The 18,995-nt window shown below is 39.6% G+C and overlaps 1 long non-coding RNA gene across 4 annotated transcripts in view; it reads left to right on the top strand.

The window, feature by feature from the left end:
* LOC142062639 (uncharacterized) overlaps nt 1–18,995 on the top strand; it is a 117,570-nt gene that overhangs the window by 82,454 nt on the left and 16,121 nt on the right. For all 4 annotated transcript variants that reach the window (XR_012662524.1, XR_012662523.1, XR_012662521.1 and 1 more), the window contains exons 2-3: nt 11,644–11,848; nt 13,885–13,992. This is a non-coding gene — a long non-coding RNA (uncharacterized LOC142062639). The remainder of the gene's footprint in view (nt 1–11,643; nt 11,849–13,884; nt 13,993–18,995) is intronic.

The following is an 18,995-nucleotide window of genomic DNA, read 5'->3' as shown; positions in this document are numbered from 1 at the left end:
TAGATTATTTGATGCTTACAGGCTCTCACAGCCTGGGTAGGGTAGGGTAAGATAGGATAGGATGAGATGGGATGGGATAGATTTCCTGTGTGGCTTTTTAGGAGAACATTGTACACATGGACATTTGTCATGTTCCTAAAGGACTGAAACTCTCTGTCCAAAACATGAAAGAAAATTGAAGTGCTTCCTGAAGAGTCTGCCATGGGAAAAGATAATTCTTGTGATTGCTGCCTTCTGCTACTATTTATGCCAATAAAGAGGGGATCCTTCACTATAATTTATCAGTTACAGCTTTACAGCAGCATTTATCATGAGTGCTTATATTTAGCATGTTATCTTTCAGACAGTCCTCCAAAAAGCCTCCTGTTCCAGACAGTTTTATTATGCTGTTTTGTTCCTGGTAGAATAACCTCAGGTTGTCACACTAATTTGAGATAGCTGCAGAGCTCAAACCCCTTACCTGAACATCAGTGTGTTTGGCAAAAGCCTGAATTTTGGTTGTGACCAAAAGCCTTTCTGAAATCAATCAGACACTCTTCACCATCATCAGGGTAGTCCAGATGTGTTATGCTTGTCTCTCAGATATGCTTTGGATTTGAAGGAAGAACTGAACTCCAGCCTTTGGAACTTGCATCCCTTTCAGTCAAAAGAGCTTCGTGCTGCTTTGATATGGTCCTCTTTCCATTCCACGCCCCCCCTGTTTTCTTGTGGTGGTTTCTTGCCTTTAAGCAGAAATCAAGGCAAATTCCTTTTATCCCAGCTGAATTATTTTTAATTTCAAACTGGTATTGTAATCTCTTTAAAACATATGATTATGATTTTCCCTTGTATTTTTATGGGACAAATTAGCATTTAAAAGACTAATTGTAGTGGTTAATTGTTAATTATTTGCTTTTCCCTCCATTAACTCTTCCACGGTATTGCAATGGCATGATTTCATATAGGTCTGAGAATAGCTGAGCCTCTGCTTGGGCTTAATGAGAGCTCAGTCTCTGTCTTCAATGGGAGCTGGATCCAGCCCCAGATTCCTCCTTTATTCTGATGTATCATCACCCACAAAAGGATGGATTCCTCTAAAGACAGTAATTGCTTGTACCTTTCAGTTTAGTAATTTGTGCACTCTTCAATTTCTACTTTGTTATACAGTAATAGTCTATATTGCCCATTAAATTCCAAGTTTCTTTAAAAACACAAATGATGTGCATGTCCCAAGCATGAATGGAATAAAGTATGTGAAGAAAGCATGCAAAGAAACCACAAATATTTTTTTCTGCTCCCAGGTCAGAAAATTAGCAAAACTGTGGGGAAGTTATAGGGAGAATGTTGCTATTCCCTGGTTCATGGAGGGAAATGAAGGAAGACAAAAATAAATCAATTTTCTAAGCTAAGACAAGACCTTTGTGTCAGAGCTGAAAAACAAATTCCCATCATATGATGCTAGTTCAGATCTTTTTCTCTTCCCTTTTCTAATTTTTACAATGATGTAAATATGTTATCGCCTTGTTCTTCACTGTTTTTATTAGAGCAGCATGCCAGCTCCCATATGGTTATGGCTGAGAACAGCTTTCTGTTTCATGGCTGACACTATTTAGTGCTGAAAACTCTCACACATTTATTCACAGTATCAAGAGAATCTGTGTCCTGTGAATAAGCCTGTTGGAGCTACAGTTCCCACTGTGGAAACATGACTTGCAGAGTGAGGGAGAAAACCGAATGAACTGGCAACAAATTAAGCACATAAGGTCTTCCTGGATCATCTGAGCCAGCAAGTTCCCATCCCTCAGTTTTGGGGCAGCAATATTAAGGAGTGTTAGAGGAGAGGATAAGACCTTGCTAGAGGTGCCACTGAGCACTGGGAGCTTTGATGCATCTTTCCATGGTGTTTAACAGAGCTGGGTGGTGCCTCCTGGGCTTCTGAGTTATGGCTCCCAATATTTAGAGGGTTGATTTTGAAATTATTTCATTCTTTCTTTCCTAGTTTTTCAGATGCTTAAGTTTTGTTAAAATTAGTATTGCGGAAGGGTACAAGATCTCTCTGGGCTGAACGCGTTGGGGCAGAACATTTTGTAGAAAACAAAATACAACTATGTGCCTATGCTCTGAACCTCCAACCGCCTGCTCTCCAGCCACTTAAGGAACAGCAGATTCTGAAAGAAAAGCTACAGAAAATGGTGTTTCTGAAACCCTGTTGAAATTTCAAGCCGTGGCGGGGACAACAAGAAGGGAGATCTAAAAGGGTCACGATAGGTATCTTGGGCAAAGAGGCACTGCTCTCACATATTTGTGGCATAACCACCTTTGATTTTATTTTAGTTACCCAGCTCAGAATTGAAGCTGCACCAAAACTTCTGAGCCTTTTTGACATATAAGCCATTGTGAGATCAGGGCTCATATTGCTAACATCAGCCAATAATACAAAACTGAGCAATGGAGCATGGAATAAAAAACAACCATGAAAAACATTGTGTTTCAGCACTCTTTAAATACTTGCAACTGTTACTTTTCTTTTTGCATGGAAAATGTTTCTCTGAATTGTGACAGTGGAAGCAATCAACAGCTTCAGCACAAAAAATCAGGCAGCTGAAACAGAAAATTGGGTGCAATTTGTAATGTACACAACGTGCCGAGTCCTCTGCCAGAATACATGCTCCAGAGAACATTTATGTTTATTTAGGTCACATCCCCCAACCTGGGCTTCCTCAGGAAGAGTCAGCAGCTTTTATCCAACGTGACAAAACTGTTTCTGCACTTAGGCTGAGAGGTGCTGCAGAGAGGACCTCCCCAGCATCAGCAAGGCACTATCAGTCTCCACTTATAATGGAGTGTCAAAAGACAAAAGATGGACTGCGATCATTTCAGGAGAAAGATGCCACTGCATCTGCACCCTTGCAACACTCCGAGCCCTCTAAAAGTTAAAAAGTTCAGCCTGGGAAAAAAGGCTTTTATCCAGTAATACAATTTTTAATCAGGTTTCTTTCCCCACTGTCATACTGTATTGACCCCTTGCCAGCAGCTGAAAAACGATGGGCTCTGCCTGTAGCACCTACATGCACACAGCACCGTTACCAATCTGTGATAAACTGTTTCCAGGACAGGTTTAAACTGGCCACTTGCAGTAGGAGTGGTACAGCAGAGCAGAGAATAATACGAAACAGAAACTTCTTTTTTCCCATTAAAATCCTGGCAAATAATTTTATTGTTGGTGACGTGGCAGACAACTAAAGCAGGTTAGAGTCTGTCAAGAAATGGGTCAAGTACATTTCAGAAAGGAAGAACAAAACCAGTCTGATTGTTTTCAATGCAAAGCAGATGAATGCTCAGTGTATTTGCTTCTGGAGCCCTTCTCCTATGCTGTGCTGTTCAGGGTGAACTAGGCGCAATATAGCAATGTGATTGAACTGTGGTGAGGTGACAGTACACCTAGAACAGCAAGCAAATTATACATTTATGCTTAAATCAACATTTGTAGCCACAAACCCCCAAAATTGAATTTGGGTTCAGGAATGTAATCTGCTAAAAACTCCCTTAAATACATAAATATAGCAAACTCAGAGTATGCTCCTTCCCTCTGTAACTCCCACTATGGCAGTGGTAACACGATGCATTTAAGATCACTGTAAGCTCACCAGCTCTGCTGAAAGGGCACGGCTCATCAGCAGAGGCAAGACAGCTGCAAGAGAGTTTCACAGGTACGAACACTTCTACAAATCTGCTTTTTTATTCCAAATGCAAGCTGTGCCTTTTTGGCCTAGTCTCACTGATAGCATGTATTACAGGATTTTTTTTTTTTTTGGTTAAAAAGACATCACATAGTAATTTTCTTGGAAGAAGAAAAAAAAGAAAGTCACTTCCAAACAATGTCAGTGCTACATCTCTGGGCACATCTGGAAAGAACTTAGACACTATGTAAGGTACAAAAAAAGTAGAGAAGAATGGGGTTTGTTCTTGTAGATCATGTATAGAATGTAGACATAATGTGGTAGAAATAATTTGTTAGTTAAAGGCAAAGCAAGCAGCCTGCAATTCCACTAGTTACAGGCAATAACAATTTATGCCCTGCTCCTTAATGCCTTCATATACGGAAAGTTTATCTACTACAGTCCAAAATCCTGTGTGGTCTAAGGTTTAATTGTTTACAGTATCAGCATTAGTCTACGCTGGCTCTGTGCCCAGCTGAACTGGTCCTCGAACTGTGACTGTGCATGGGAGAATCAAACCCATTACGTAAAAGGACCCCTTGCACATACACAATGCAAGCACTTGGGAGAATATTCTCTGTATGTGCATGTAATTGCAAAGGTATTAGGGTAATGAACTAGAGATAGTTATCTCTGGAAGATCTGTGCCTTTTCCTTCCACCATTGTTTTGAATATTGGGCTGGAAATACTGAATCTTGAATATTCAATTTTGGAAATACAGCATTTGATTTTTATTAATATTGAAGTGGAAAACTAGTTATTCATTGTGATCCAAACCAGAGTGGCTTTAACGGTTTGTAGATAATCTAAGCCACTTGTGAGCAGGTGCTGACTATTTTCTTCTCATTTGACTTCCACCACTAACTGTACTTCATTTCTCATAGTACCATGTGTTGGTTGAATCATGCACCACATTTTTGTTTGAATTTGCAGCTGCTCTGCCATAGTAAGCACAGCTGCAGGAACCTCACCCACAACCAGGCAGTAATCCTCATTCTTCATTTCTAAAACTCTCTATCCTTTGGCCACGTCACTGAGCCTAACCTTGCACTGCTTTTATCGATAGGCTTACTGATTCATGATGTGTGTCTGACCCCTCCATCCCCATGGCAGTACTGCACCATCCCATTGGCTTATACGTGTGCTATCTCCTCTTGTACACAAACCTGAATTCACAATTTCTGTTCCTAATGCTCTTGTTTTAATGAGTACTACAAGGTTAACTTGGCTGGTTATAACAGGTAGTAATTGGCTGCTGTTAGATGGTGATCACAACATGGTCATAATGCTGTTATGGTAATATCATCACAACATTATCTCAATATGGTGAGGTCAGATAAGGTCTGTATTACTTTACCATATAGGTAAGTAATTTATTCATATTAATTGCACTGTGAGGCAATGTAATGGGGATTTTACAGCTGGAGCATTCCTGAGAGTTTAGGAGTGCTCATACATGATGAACATTTGCAACAGCTTAAAGAACACCTTGACTGCTTTGCATGTGCATTGGTTGATACATAGGACAAAAGCCTTCATTATCAGTTGGTCTAATATTGTATGTAATCCATGCACTTTTGGTCCTGCGAGGCCAAGGGAAGGGAGGGATTTCATTGCAGATAAGAAAGGTAAAGTGCTTCGAAGTCACTGAGACAGTCTCAAGAAATTGAATGCTGATACTTTTTGAAGTCCTGATCACATAATCCATCCTTAATTGGAGATGCCACAAGTGTTCTCTAAGTTTCTGTTGAAAATGTCTGAAAGTGAGCAGAGCCCTCCCCTCCTTTTATGCTCGGAGGAGGCAGAAGGGACCAGCTCCTCACAGCAGAAATGCCTGTGGTACAGCTCTCCAGAACCAAGGTCCAATTAGCCGCACATAAGCCAAAAATAAAAGCTTATGTTATGTGCCAACATGGTCGTTACTAATTGTATGTGACAGTGAATTAATTGTGTTGTGCCTTTAAGCGTGTACAGTACTTGAATGGAAATGGTGAGTCTGGTTTTGTTCTTGAGACAGTCTGCGGAGTAGATAATTTCATTGGATAAATATGTACGTAGTCGGGTAGCACCAGGCTGTGCCACTGCCTTCTCAGCCTGGACCGCTGAGGAGTACACAGTGAACCCAGCTCAGCTACAGCGTCCTGGCATGTCTGTCAGGGGCAAGAGTATGTGAAATATTTATATTGTTATTTCTAAATTTTACTATAGTGAGTATCAAAAGTAAGATTTTTTTTTTAAAACAAAAGGTAAGGCTTTTTTTGGCATGTTTATGTCATGAGGATTCTCCAAAGGAGGACTTTCATAGGTGCTGACACAGAAACCCGAGAAAAAAAGAATATGGCTTACTGCCATACTGGGCAAAGCGGGAGGGGGAGGCAACGAAAAATGTCATCTGACTGATCACCTGCTAGGGCCTGCATGATAAATCCTGCTCCCCCAAAAGAGCCCCACGTGACACTGTAGGGATAAAAGTGATCTGGCCCCATTATGAATGTACCTAGTGCACTGGAAGAGGGATGATCAACTGAGAGAAATAAGAGTACGAGAGAAGATTTTGTAGATGGCAGACTTTGTAACTCCTGGCAGCATTTCTGCAGCTGTCCTTGCCCTGAAGCAAGGGAGCCCAGTGCAGGAGCTTTTTCTAGTGACTAAGGAAATAATAATCACTGAAGTCAACAAAAGCCCATGGACCACACTGAAGTCGCTCTATAGGCACAAAGGCTTGCATACTTCTGGGAGCTCAGAAAGAGCTTTGAAACGTGTATACCATCACCCATCAAGTTAGTGAACAGAGATAGTATAAAAAATCAGGATTTGTACTATTTCAGAGAAAGATTACAGGGTCAATGTGAAAAACCTAATAAACTAAATAATCCACCAATGTGATGTCGAAGTGAGCATTCAACATTAATGAAATTTATAAATGTATATATATGCTTATATTTGCTAAAATTGGTATATCATGAAATAAAATAAACCAGAATATTTTACCTGCTAGTTGTAAATGGAAAGGTATTTACTACACGGTAGCCTTTAGTAATAAATGGTAGGAGGAAGTACATCACTCATAAACTTTCCTTGGTGAATGGAGTACTTTAATTTATTACAAGATTACTGTGGTCAAAAAGATCATATTCTGCACAGCAGGGCAAAAGCACTGCTCTGGAGAATTTCAGCCTTTGTGGGAAAAACAAAAATCATATTACGAAATGGAAAACTGCCCTCAGTCTGACAGAGAGCTCACCTCTGTGGGTATTTTCTTAGAAAAGATTGTAGAAAAAGATTGTCTGCTTGTAACTGCAGTTACTTGAGAGCCTTTCAAATGGCACAATTCCCTAATCCTGCACAAAATCAATGGTGTGTTTTACTGTCATCCTCTTTCTTGAATTATATCCTAAGGATTTTTTTTTCACTTTGACAAGTGAATTCCAACCTATTAAAGAAACACTTTTGTTTCTTTTTATTTGAAAATTCTTAATGTTAGGGCTTGCGCCAAGGCATGCGGCAATTTTTGCTTTCTGTTTCTTTGTAAGGTATTCATTCAGCAATGGCTGAAGCAATGGTGTAATAAAGGTCTAGAAATTCTATGTTTTTCCTAAAAGAAGGGGATAATTTAATAATTTTTAGTGAATAGTCATTAATAGCCAATAATCACATGTTCATGTGAGGTAAACAAATCATACATTATCATTAATAGTAAAAAAATTTTGATGTAATGAAAATTCCTGTGATATGACAGATGAAGAATAACGCTCGTCTACTACAAAAACAAAGCAGAGAGGCTGTAACTATGTACATTTATTTGTCTGGGGACCAGGAGGCTGTCGTGGTTGTCTTGTGCTGGGAATTGTTCAAAAACTTGATGGAAGACAGTCTGGAGGGGGATAGAAAGCAAAACCTGGGAGGAGGCAGGAAATTCATTGAGGTGCTGTAGTCACCAGGCAGGAGGTGGTAAAGCAGCCATGTCTCTTGCATCCTTTTCCAGTACTGGATTTGTTAATTTTGTATTAATTTTTTTTTTTCTCTGCATTTTGGCAGAATTAGACATCACTTCTCTCAATATGAAAATACTGTTTTATCAGAAATGGTTCTTCAGCATATTTTTGATGACAAGCGCAGGGTGCCTCTGGGCACTGCAGAAGTCAAGGACTCCCTTGTCTTTCCCACAGTGCTGAACCTGCTTCGTGGCCATGCAGCTGCGTGGGAAGCATGACTGCAAGTACCTTTTTGCATAGAAACAAGAAACTATTTAAAAATGAGATTAGTATCATATAAAGCATTATTGCTGGTTCTCATCTGTTTTACCTTTCCATTTACATTCTTTTTATTGTTGTTAAGCTTTTTACCATGCCAACATCTTCTTGGTTCATGATTATATGTATTTAAAAATATCCACACTGTACTGAGTGGTATCCAGTTGAAAATAATAACCCCTTCCTTGAAAAATGAAAAGGAGCTGATGTATTATTTAGAGAAACATGTTGTTTACTGATTAAAAAAACAAGTTTGTTTTCCATCATTGCAGTCAGGTCATTCCCTGTTTATTATCTGATATATTTTACCTCTACATGGTACATTTTACCTCTATAAAAATGTAATTTTTTTCAACAATTTAAAGCATAAAAAAATGGGCCTTTAATTTAGAAGAACATGAAGTAGAAATGAGAATAATACTTGCTGATGCAGCTGCTAGTACTAAATCGTGTCACTAGCCTGGCTGTTCTCATGCTCTGTGAAGACTCAGATGCTCTTTGTATTTAGGCATTTTTTTAATTACTTTTCTTAGAAGAAGCCTTATAACATCCTGCCAAGGCTCACCACTTTCTGGAGTGTGTGGGTACCCTACTGCACTCATTGAGACTTGGAGAATAAAGTTGGATTTAAGGAGAGGTTGGGATCGCACACCTGCCTCATTCTTGGGTGCTTATAAACCCCAGAGAAACAAAGGGTTGAAGCCAAGAGGAGCTGGTCGAAAAAAAAATCATAGAGGTTGCATGGAAACTTGCTGAAGTTCCGATAGTGTAAAATAAGTAGGAAGCACAAGTTAAGATAACAGTCCTTTGGTTGGTTTTTTTTGTTTGTTTTGGGTTTTTTTTTCACAGATGTAAATATCAGCCTCTTCTTCTTTCATAGCTGTGCAAGGCAAAGCTAGAGCACTGCTTTCCTTCTTTTCATATAGTACGGGGATGAAAGGTGTGGGAAGTCTCATCTTCTCCGGCATCACCTTGACTTGCACGTCAGGACTGGCCCTGCGCAGGAGTAGTCGTCAGCCTCGGCCAAAAACTGGTGCTATTGTTATTGACACAGCAAGGAGCAGGCTTGGAGAGCAGGGCTTCCCAGGTGTTTCATTTCCAGTGCTTCTGTAATCGCTTTGCTCAGCACTGCTCACCATTTATCAGATGCAATCCTTTCAAAAGGAAGAGGAGTAAAAACTTTCCACAGGCATCCAGGACCCTATGGTGTCAATCAGGGATGCATAGCTGTATGCCCCTTTGCAAGACAGAAACCAAATAGCCTAACGGGACTCAAGGGCTATAATGCAGCTCCTTGGAAATAGCAACCTCAACTCTGAACCTGGAATTCTTTAGTGCATGTTCTCAGAGAAGATTACTTTAAAATACAGGTGCAGCTGATAAATAGTACAATATGTTCAGATACAAATCTCAATCTCCATTTTACTCTTTTTAAGAGGTCTATTAGCAATGTAAACACTCGTGGAAACGGTCTTATATTTTGCTGTGTATCCCTGGAAAGATCCCAGTGACTTCGAGCTGACATCTGTCTTTGCAACCAGTCATGAAATTCAGTGCAAGATTTTTTTTTAATCTTAAATTAAGTGAAGCTCAGCTGTCTCAGAGTAGGTTTCTTTTATGACTTTAATTTGTTTAAATCCAGATCACAAAGGGAATTTTTTTATTTGTTGTTAGAAACCTAAAAAGAGGCTCATAGGAAGATCCTTGGTGTTAAGAAGATGTAGCTTCAGAGTTCTCCAGAGAGATTCAATAGACAGGCTACAGCATGGCAAGTAACAAATACTCACTGTCTTTCATTTAAATTAATAACTGACAAAACAGATCCAATTTCTTTCCACACTGAGGACTATTTTCCCCCAAAGAATTGGTTTTGTTGAAATCATTGACATCCATTTGGAAATTCTTCATTAATTAGCATGATCTGCTGAAGCCTGGGCTGAAAAATTCAGTATCATATAACAAATATTCCATAGCTGGGCTTGGGATTTGATCTTGCAACTACTATTGGGTTTGTATTGAATACAGAGGAAATGAAAGTGGACGTTGACCCTTAATTGATGCTTACAGTGAATGTGCACTATTAAACTGTGAGATGTATTCTCCTTGATGCATGTAGAAAGTATTTAACATGTTAATGTTGCATAAAAGCTTTGAAGGCTGCTCAGTGGATGGTAGATGTGCACCTTGAGCTTGTTCCCTGGAAATGCAGGCAGGCTCTTCAGCTATTTCAGAGCAGCGTAGCCATGCCAAAATATTTGATGCACTTATACCTCCTTAAGAATCCTATTATCTTCTGTAATGGAAACTGTATCTGAAAAGGTTTGGGTGGCACAAAATAGTTGGAAAAGCAGTCTAGATACAAGGAAGAGAATGTAATGCTAATGCAAGATGAGCTGGCTCTGGGTCATGTAATAATATATCATTAGCTATCCTAACTGACATAAACAAGAGAATAAAAAATGTTATGTCTCTGTAATAGTTGAAAAATGAGAAAGCACCAGGTTTTTCAGGAGCTTCTGTACCTTCAGGCAAATCAGCTTTTTAATGCTTTTCCTTGGATTTGATATTAGTTTTTTCCACATTACTTGGCTTAAAAAAACCCAAGGTCCACATGCCACTGAGTAGCACTGTTCCAAAATACTTTTGTGTCAAATAAAGTAATAACTTTCTAGGTTCCCATCACATATCTTCATGAGCAGTGTCTTCCCTGAAAATTACATACAGGTGGACAAGAAAACTAGGAAATGCTGACTGAGTTGGGCAAGCACCTGAAAATCAAAAGTTCAGTTAAAACTGAGAAAAGGCCAGAGTCTTGGGAAACTGGAGGGTGAAATTAATTCCCAAACTGCTATGACACTTTAAAAACACTTAGTGAGCACACAGTCTCAAAAAGACTTTTCAAAGAGCCTGTGTTAGCTGTGACTTCACACAGGACATGGGTCTGGGCAGGGCTAGCCAGAATTGTGTGAAAATAACCTACACGACTGGGAGAATCAGTGACCAGAAAAAAAACCGGATGGCATTTCTCAGTAGCACTAACAAAAGATTACAAGAGAGAGTTAGGTAATTTTCTGCATTTGGTTTTCACTATCAGTTTCCAGATGACTCCCAATAGAGAGTTAATTAATTTAATATACATATATAGGTATGAATGGGTGAACAGTAAAGCTACTGGTTCTAACTTCAATTAGAACAGTTCAAAATGTTCTTATATAAAATAATCATTTTAATACTGGGTTGCATCTAAACAAAGCAGATATTTCAGTTTATTTGTTTATTTCCTTTTTTTTTTTTTCTCCAGATAGTTTCCAGTTCAAAATATCCCAATTCAGAGGAACCCAAACCACCTTGCAGAACTATACCAATTCATTGAAACCTCCATGTGTCTGAAATACATTTCAGAAATACATGTTTCAATAAGTTTTTCTGTTCTGGATGTTATGTCTTGGAACAGCCAAAATGATAAAACTGAAACAAATATTTTTCACCAAATATTCTGCAATGAGACCAGATTTTATAATCCTGAAGCTTTCATTAGAATGGACCTTCCAAGTTACACCCAGTTCTTCACTTCCAGTCATGTGCTCACTGTTCAATGTTTCCATTCAATTCCATGTTGCACTTAATGTATCCATTAGATTCTGATTTTAATCTCTTCTGTCATTGTTTCATTCATCTCATGGTTCCTCAGTATCTGTGCTGTGATGAGATGGCAATGCCACAAGATGAAGAAGCAGTGAAATCTAGAACATCACTGCAAGAGCAGATGACTTCAGCGTGTCAGCTGTTCCTGTTTTCCAGCTTCTGGTAGGGAAGCACCGTCGCGGTGATCTGCAAATACTGAATAGAAGTTAGTGGCTGTTCAGGCTGACCACAGTAACTGGTGGTGGGTGCAGGTGAGGAATCACATCTTTAGAAGTCAATAAATGTCATTAAGGTTCTTTTCTTCTTGTTTTTGTGACAGTTAAATATACAGTCCCTCTGAATATGTGGAAACAGGATCAATGATAAACTTCAATCCACAATCACTTATGTGAGATGTAGCCTTGGCTATTAGCTCACAGATCAGTCAATAACCTATTATCTCATGAGCTAAGAAATAAATACTGCCTCAAGCCACTATTAATTAGAATAGCCAGGGAGGTATAGAGCAGAAGATATGTGATGATGGCGTTCCTGATTGTTTGAAACACAGAATGAAGCTGAACTGATAGGATTTGGTTTAGATTTTTTGTTTGTTGGTGGGTTTTTTTTGCTTGTATGTGTACTTGTTTGGTTTTTTGAGCAGGAAAAAAGGGTCTTTTTCTGATATGATCCACTACTACTTTTTAAAGGATCAAAATTTTGACAGTGCAGAACTGGTTACTTTCCTTGACTTGAAGCAATTAGGTCTCTGATATGTTCATTACAAATGCAGAGGAAATACAGCTTTTTGATAAAAATGTTATAGTGTGTGGATCCAGGAGTTACATTTTCAACACAGACAGAGACTTTTATGTCTTTTAAAGACTAGTGAAAATCATTGAAAAATTGAGTACTCTCCTTCATATAAAAAGGCCAAATCGTAATGCTTATCAAATCTTCTCGCTAGAATCAGATCCTAGACTCTAACATGAAGACTTAGGAAACAGTTTGTTGAAGAGCCAGGATTTAAAAAGAAAATGTTTTTCAGACAAGTTGATAATGAAATTTAACTCCTGTACATATTTTCAAATGCAAAGTTATAATGGAGCTGTGTAACTACAGAGAAAAGCAACGCAGAGCAGGATGTGAGTGTTACGGGTTATTTCAAAAACCCCGCCAAACAAATACAACAAAAACATGAACAGAAGTGCAGTAAGAGATTCCTGATTATTAATGGAAGACAGTATTTTCTTTTGCTATTCCTGTTTTCATATCAATGAAGTTAAACTGAGTAGTCATGCTGTTCCAGTATAAATATCCCTCTGTGTTGTCACTGGTCCTCCAGCCATAGTTTCTTCAGAACGTGACTGCTCTCCTCTGTTACATTGACTGTTGTGAATTCATCTTATATTTCTCAACAAATCCATGAATGGTTGCAGCAGGATGTCGTCTGCTGCAAATACAGTCAAAAAAATTGCTATTTCATCTTTGCTAGCAGCTTTTACAAAAACTAGTGACCACTCCTGATAATTAAATATGTTGAGTATATATCATTTGTATATGTGCTGCACATTTATAGATCTTTGATAATGGTTAGCAAAAGGCTTAAGCTGTACAACTTTTGGTTGTTTTTCTAAACATTTTCTTTTGAGCATGATTTATAGGACAGTTGTTGCAAGATGAAGCCTGAAGAAAACACATTACTCGCAGAAATCAGGAACAATTCTTTAAACAAAACCTCCCCATCTATGATAAAACCAAGAGCTGACTGGTCTGTCACTAATCGTAGACGCCCAGGCTGAAGGTGTGACTGGTGCTGGGACAAAATAACTACACTTCTTTTTTACAGGCTGTAGTATGTACAGTGTGCCTTTTTAAACTTGCAAATTAGCATGCAAATTTCTAAGGTGGTTCATTCAGAGCAAGTAATTTTGAGCTACTCTAATGATGGCTATTGAATGTATAAATTTAAATCCTTCTTGATATCAGCTACAGATCTAAGAACATCTGAAAAGACATCCGGTTGTTCCTGATCTTTGCTCACCTTCCTCTGAAGTTAGCTTTTAGGTTTCATAAACAGTGCTAAATTCTTTATATCTGGATTCTTTCTGTTTCTTTACACCCTATATCAAGAGCAAAAGTAAAGTGATTTTACTCTTTTTTAATCTATATAATCAAGGTACAATTACTGCAAACTTTGCTATATTTACACTAGCTAATAAAGATTAAGTTTATATATAACACTGCACATTTTCTAAAGTAAAGCATTCGCTCGTGCCCAGCCTCATGAAGTCACTCTTTTTCTCAGTATCAGGCTGGAATGGGAGCAGTACCACTGTGGCTGACCCACACCGAGAGGCACCAGGATATCTGCTCCTGGCTTGTCCAGGTACACAATTTCCACAGTACCAAAAAAGTAAGAGGCTCTGGCTGACATCAGTTTTACACAAGTGTGTGAGTAGTCATTGGGAAATAGGTATCGATTTACCTAAATATTGTCAGTTCCACTAATGACAATATTTGGACTTAGGCTTGGAATAAATTCCACCAGGGTCCCAGACTTTAATACTCTCTGTGCTCTACAGACTCAGAGCTGGTCAATAAGCAATCCTGGGCAAACTGACTTGGAGGATTTTAGGCTGCCTGAATATGACTCCTTTATTATTCCTTAGTTGCTTTGAATTTCTGACCCTTATCCTTTTGAAAAAATCCAGCTTGGATTTTCCAGTGCATTTATACCGGGGAATTAAGTTATTCTGAGACCAGACATTGTTTTAATTTAAAGGAAGAAGAGCTGGCTTGATATAACCGGCACTGGTGAATTCAGGAATGCCAAATTTGCTGCAGTGTCATCCTTGATATTTTCATTTTCTTCTTAATTCCTTCATTATGTTTACCAGGCTTGTGGCATTTGAATTCTGTTGTTTTGCTGTCAAAAGGTTTTCTTAAAAAAGCTGATGTCATGAAAGCAGTTGAAATAGTGACTGCAGCCTTTTGAGTCACCTATTAATTCCGTGAATCTTGGAGCTATGGAACATTTTCTTTGACATATGTTTTCTTACTGTATAATAATCTGTGGGGCTTGCTCTCCAAGACAGAAAAGTCAAATCTATGACATGTGTTCACAAAGCCTAAGGAAAATACATTTATCTATTCATACTTACACATACACAGCAATAAGCCAATCATGTCGACGAATAAGGAAATAAAATTCAATTTAATATATGTAATCTGCATGATGTGGAAATCCCTTGTGAGTATCCCTGGCATTGAATTCAGTTTCAGCCTGAGCCTTTGCAATATTTTCTCCATGAGCCTTAGCATCCCCTCAAGCAGGACCAGCCCAAGCAGGAGCCCAGAGAAACCAGAAGAGGGCTAATTAAATTTTTCAAGCCTATTTCTGTGAAAGGCACAGGGCTGGTCTATAGAAGAAGTCCTACTTTTAGCTTCTGAGGCTTCATCCACCCATGACGTGTCTAATAGCAACACAGGCAGAGGCTTGGGTCGAAGTAGGACTAGCTCCGGGGAGCTGGGCACCAAGCACAGCTATTGACAGAACATGGATATCCCCTGCAGGTCAGCGCAGCATCTTCACTGGTGACATGGGGTCATGTCTGGGCAAAGACAGTCAGAAACAGATTTGATTTGGGAAGAAGGCAGGCAGTGGGATGTGGCTGCATCTCCTGAGCCACAAAGTTCTTCTCTGAAAAGAGGTTATCGGTGCTGAATGACAAAAGGTTTACAACAGCTGTGTATTTTCTGTTCCTTTCCATTATGTATTTCAAAGCTATTGAATTTATACCTCCATATTTTGCATATCATGCTGCTTAGATACCTGAAGATCTATTGGCCACAGCAATACTATCAATATTAATAGCAAACAATCACATTCTTTCCTGTTGAAGGCACGGAGTTCCTCCATGATTTTTAGGGATTCCTGAGCACTAATTAACATTTATGTAATATCAGTTAAATGCTCCTAATTCCATTGTAAAGGGTAACTGTTGCACAGCAAATAACACTGCAAACTTTGGCCAAAGATAAGCAAGGTGAACTCCCACGCAATGAAGTGTGTTACGTGATGTACATTTCAGCTGGAAGCCCTCAAACGGTAGATTACACAGCACTCATATCTCTTCAACAAAGTGTACTTTCAGTACTCAGGAATTTCACAGTGGATACATAAATTCAAGCAACCTTTAAAATCCTTCTTCCTGTGCTCATGTGGGTGTGAGAAGTCAGGATGGGAATTTCTTCTGCAGTCATGTCAAGTGAGGAGGGAAAGTTGATACATATTTATATGCATACACATGCATAAACACCATTTAGCTGTTTCAATTTGCACTTCAGTAAAAAATTCTCTGACTATGAAAATTTTGTTTTCACTGCCTCAGAATGAAATCTCTCTTAGGAAATCATCGATCTGTAGGAAATTAGCTATCTAACATTTGTCTTTGAAGGCTCTTCAGTGCCATTATAGACCTGATCTCTCAGTGATCCTTTTTCTTTAGGCACCTAAACCCACCACAAAGAACCACTGCTACTGGTAAAGTAGTTGGTGTTTTACTTGCAGCCTTCAGCACCCATCCTTCCCACTTAACACTTCATTTCTCTTATCATCCTAATAAAAAAGGTGCAGGATTTCTACTGAGTGCTACCAAGATTCCTCAGGGCTTCTCTTCTGCAAATTCCTATATCTGTGGCCTAATCCAAGGTGACCTGCCATCAATCATAACACTGCAACTGGCTCTTCTGGTGCTGCTCAGCATCACTTGCCTTCCTCCTTAGTGACGAAAGAAAACCCTGAGGGCCTGCAGCTCCTCTATCAGGTGTAACCACATCAAGTGCATGGACTCTGGAGACTGGGCCACCTGGGTATGCTCCACTTGAGTTGTTTCCTGTCAAGCCATAATCCTGAATGCAAATGTCCTCAGGCAAGCCTGAAACACCTTCCAACTGTTCTGCCCCTGAGGGCAGGAAGGTTTTAGACATGGGATGAATTAAAAGTTTGAATTAACTCCACTTGAGGTCAAGCAATCATGAGAGTGAAAGAGACAAATTGTTTTTAATTGCTAGTCACAGGTACTACATGCCTGATGATTAAATAAAAAGAACAGGAGCTGGTAATTTATGAATACATATTTGACCTTTCTGCTGCTGAAACCCAAAAGATTTGTGTGACTCAAATGTGCAAAACAGTTCTAATAACTTGGGGAGCATCAGCTGGATAAAAACAAGTAAGCAGCACATGCTAGAACAAATTTTGCATTACCCATACATGAGTCAGAGAACACTGAAGCATACGGCTCACAGGCCTAAGGAATAACACACCGGAGCAGGTATTACCTGGTGTCTGCTAAGGACACGCAAATCACACAAGAAACTGAGAACCTCACCTCCTTCCCCACCTGTCTGTAACACGGAGCTCTCAGCAGGGCTGCCAGGTGAGTGGCAGCTGCTGGAGAACTCACAGCGTAATGTTCAAATGTCAGAACTTTTTGAAATTATAAATGACATTTTGTAACTCAAAAAGTGTTACTGCCAGCACTAGGGGTGTTACATCGGCATCTGAAGGAGTGACCACATGGTTGGAAGTTAAAAAATACTTCAGTGCAAGAGAGCATGACTGCATACCATCCATTTTATACCATCAGAAAAAATCCCAACCAACCATCTCTGCACCTCTGAAACCCCAGTGTTACCAACCTGAAAGCCATTATGAATTGAATCAACTGTGAGAAGGAACTGAAAGAGAGAGAAATGTGATTGAGAGCTGTTTAGAGATGTTTTATTTGATATCTACAAAGTCAAAAAATCACAGTAAGGATTAAAAAGTGTGTAACTTCAACAAAAGCAAGCTGAGATCATAGAGGAAGTAAGACAAAAAAACAGCAGTGAAACTGTAACAGATGGAAAGCAGGCGACTGTGAAAATTGTTAGTATATATTAGCAGATAGGAGCTATCTATGAGAAGGAGAGAGGGTAAATCACACTAGCAGGAAGTTTTGAGTAGCTGAGCTACAGGAACCGGTAAAAATGACAGATATCCTGGCAATGGTACATTATTACATGAAGTCAGCAGAGCTGTCAGTGGTGATGCAGTGAAGGTGAAGCTGAGATGGCAAGAGAGGCTTCAAGTCCTGCCTCTCATCCTAGGGTGGTGTCTAGGTTTTACCTAACAGCGCTTTAATATGATGAGCTTAAGCAGTGTTCTCAGCCCCAAGTTCACTTTTCCTTGGGTAATGTACTGACTGCTAAGCCACAGAGCTGTCCCTCCTCAAAAGTCTGTCCTGTGAATCTCTTCTGCCCTATGGGTCCTTGACTTTGTCTTCACATCCTATGAAAGCTGCATTTTCTTTGGTCCATGGCAGCAAAGCATTGCTGTGATGAACAGCTACCTGCTTCAAGAGAGCCTGCTGCATGACTTGGGAGGTAGGGTTTGGGATGGAGCTGGGGGAGGATGAGCTGTGGAGGAGTTGTGCCACTTCCCGTGCCACTACACTAGCTCAGTCACAAAACATGGATGCTGATGCCATCTCCTCCTCTTGCAGCTACGCTTTAAAATAAAGCAGTAACAAATCCTGTTGCTGCATCTTGTGTATGATTTGGACTGGGGCTAGGTTTCAGCCAAGCTTGCAGCTGCACAAGCTGACACATGCAAAGCTGGCAGCACGAGGGCAATGGGAGAACTGGGGTTGGGGGTGTGAGAGGCTCTGTCATATCCAGCTACTGGGGCATGAGTCCTGAGCACAGTCAGCTCGGTCTTGGCTGGAGTCAGTCGCATTTACAGCCACTGTAAATGTGAACAGTGTATCAAGGTTGCAGTACTGCAATGCTTGCCAATGGTCTTTAACAAGTGAGATCAATCTCATTTTAACTGCACACAGCTATATGTATGTATATACATATATATATGTGCATGTGGGTGTAGCTGTAGAAAAGCATGAACGTACACAGAGCAAGCGTATATATATACACTCAGAATCATTATAGGCTCTTTTGTGATCAGTAAATAAAGCACACACATACAAACATTGAGAATTCAAGTAAATGAAGCCTTTAGGCAGCATGCAATAGAAGCAAGAGGAGAAACCAAAATCTGGAAGGAAAAATGCAAAATAATTATACATCCATTATAAAGTTATGTAAGCTGGCTCAATTCTTTAAATACCTATGGCTGGCACTAATCCAGCACTACAGGCATGGATAGAGAACGTGCGGGGTTAGTGTAAGTAGAGAGATTAAACACAGAAAACCACTGTTCAAGAGGCACCCCAGTCCTATCAGCAGTCCTAGGGTAAGTGGCATTTTCCATTTTAAGCGTAGAGGGAATCTCACAAGAGAGAGAATAATCAGATGAAAGTGTAATCCCTCCAGACAATGAACAAGGTAAAGGTATAAATCTGGTCCTGCTGTCCT

The sequence above is a fragment of the Phalacrocorax aristotelis genome, chromosome 10 (genome assembly GCF_949628215.1).
Source record: "Phalacrocorax aristotelis chromosome 10, bGulAri2.1, whole genome shotgun sequence".
NCBI classification, from domain to species: Eukaryota; Metazoa; Chordata; class Aves; order Suliformes; family Phalacrocoracidae; genus Phalacrocorax; species Phalacrocorax aristotelis.
The sequence above is the reverse complement of the archived record's forward strand: the minus strand, read 5'-3'. Positions and strand labels throughout refer to the sequence as shown.